The sequence below is a fragment of the Cephus cinctus genome, unplaced genomic scaffold, assembly GCF_000341935.2.
Source record: "Cephus cinctus unplaced genomic scaffold, Ccin1 Ccin1_scaffold0786, whole genome shotgun sequence".
Taxonomy (NCBI): Eukaryota; Metazoa; Arthropoda; class Insecta; order Hymenoptera; family Cephidae; genus Cephus; species Cephus cinctus.
In genome coordinates, this window is record NW_014333388.1 from 166,932 (window position 1) to 169,239 (window position 2,308).

Consider the following 2,308-nt stretch of genomic DNA (forward strand, 5'->3'; position numbering starts at 1 on the left):
CCCTCCCCCGCCAACGCTTCTATCTACCCCTTCCATAAGCCGGTGGAAAACTATCTCGAAGATTCATATTTTACGAGAATCCCCGTTGTTGCGGCCATATTGTATATTTATCTGGAACAATCGGGACCGCCTACGGGGTTGGGATACCGGTGCATGGATGCACCGAGTTGAATGCATTCATATAGCCTGTCTGGCATATATACATGTATATATGTATACGTCTCCGAATGACTGTATATAACGGCGGTGATTTCGTCCAGTGCATTCTGGGAGTTTATTGGTTTGAATATTCCCGCGGGAATGATCGTTTTCTTGGGACGGGACGGTTTGGCCCGGTTACTTGATGCTTCTATGGACGAAAGAGATTATTTGGCTGAGCCCGAGCAGCTTAGGCGGGCGCATGTTTGTTTTTGGGTTTGAGAAAATTTGCTTTTTTTTTTTTTCTTTTTTTCTTTCAGGAAGAAAAATTGTACAGGTATGTGGGTTCGTAAGGGGAAAAAAAAATTGTTAGAGGGGAAAAAGGGTGAGCGTGCATTATCTGAAAAATATTTGTTCGTTTACCTTGACTGTGTATAAAAGCGATACTCACTTTTTCTTTATCTGAAAAAGTGACGGCCTACCGCTCGTTGGCGATTCTGCAAATCCGTGCGAATTAACGAAACTTTGGCGCGCTGCATCCTCGAGCAAACTGTGGTGTAACGGGGCAAATAGGTAAAATCGCTTTTCGGGCGTTAATTAATCGTAGCCATGGCAGCGGGAGGATCAATTATTATAATTAGCCTACGTCACGTTGGTAGCCGTGTATACGAGTGTATATATATATATATATATGTCACGCACTCGATTGTCGCGGGATACAATTAACTGGTAAGAAGGACGGCAGGGCGACCCTGCTCTTTCGAGCAATATGGCTGAATTAAGAAAGGAGCCCCTTGAGACCCCCCTTTTTAATTGGACGTCCAAGGATCGGCGCCCTGGATTCTTCTAGAATGTTCGATCGTTGACGAAGGAGCGAGAGTCTTGAAAAGCGAAAAGTAAACGTTGAAAGTACCGTCGCCGGTTGCGGGTGCGCGAGGGGTGAGTTTGGAAGTGTTTTTTTTGTTTTCTTTTTTTCGAAAAAAAAAAAAAGAATCGACCGGGAAAATTTGTTCGAGAAAGTTCCATTCGAAGATCTCGTAAGTCGAAGGGGTTCCGGGGCACGTCTTATCATTACTGATAAAAAGCAGGCTATGGGGTATTTGGGGTTACCAGGCCGGTTTGGGCCAGTCAAGTGGTTCTTCTACCTTTATGCAATTTTTGAGTGTCACTTTAATTGGATATCGATACGCCTGGGTCAAGTGACTGGAGAAAGAGAGACAGAGAGAGAGAGTACTCGTATAATTTTTATAGACATCACTTACCCGTTACAACATACGTAAGATATATAGGTATAGCCTTTATCAAAGTACAGTGTAAGTATCGGGGACCCGAGAAAGAATTTTTTCTCAGCTCGTTCCCAAAGGCGTCTCACCGGGTCCATTCGATTGAGATGTTAACGCGAGATTTACGTTGTACGCTCGTCGCTTAATGAGACGTCGGACACGACGATAGTCGGCTTGTTAATTCTTATCGACTATTTTGATTGGCTCGCGTGCCACACATGTGGCACTCTTCTCCGTTTCACATTAATTCAAGTAATTAACGGGCTCTCGAATCGTTAAGCTCGAATTGACCGTTCGGCGACGTATCTCTGTCTCTCTCTTCTCCCCGATGCTTCCCTATACGTCTATCTCTCTCTCTCTAACGCGTCCTTACGCAGAGAATCACCGTGTCAACGACATACCGTAAGTCGCGTAATTCCGTAAGATGAAAATTAAAAAATTTTTTTTTTCCCCCTCCACCTCTCCCTATGCTTATCTTCGCACCTTCGTATACGGGGTGACAAATACTTTCAGGATCCGAAAGAGCGTCGACACTTCGCTATCAGCCGTAACCTCACGTTGCTCGCGGTCAAAGCGGCGATAGGCGTACCTGTGTGGCGATTCCAAAAAATGAAAAAAAAAAAGTTGACGTCACCGATCGTCAATATAAAATATCGAAAAACATACGTCTAATCGGTTTCGAATTTTCCCACGACAGTCGAAAATCAATTATCGCACATAACGAATGTTCCATCGACTCCAGGGTGGCAAATGGAGCCTTTAGCCATGGCCGAGATGTAGGGAAGAGAAGAAGCTCGCGAAATCATCAGTCACCGTGAAATTGGAAATGTCTTCTTCTTGCTACGGGGTAAAAAGGGGGGTATCGCTTGAAGTTTCTCTTAGCGCTC

At 44.6% G+C, this 2,308-nt stretch overlaps 2 protein-coding genes across 6 annotated transcripts in view; one reads left to right on the forward strand and one right to left on the reverse strand.

Moving 5' to 3' along the window:
- Window positions 1–2,308, reverse strand: part of LOC107270513 (protein madd-4) — a 90,715-nt gene that overhangs the window by 39,734 nt on the left and 48,673 nt on the right. The window lies entirely within an intron of this gene.
- The window catches only part of LOC107270516, a 94,987-nt gene that overhangs the window by 31,834 nt on the left and 60,845 nt on the right, over window positions 1–2,308 (forward strand). The gene's annotated exons all lie outside the window — the stretch shown is intronic.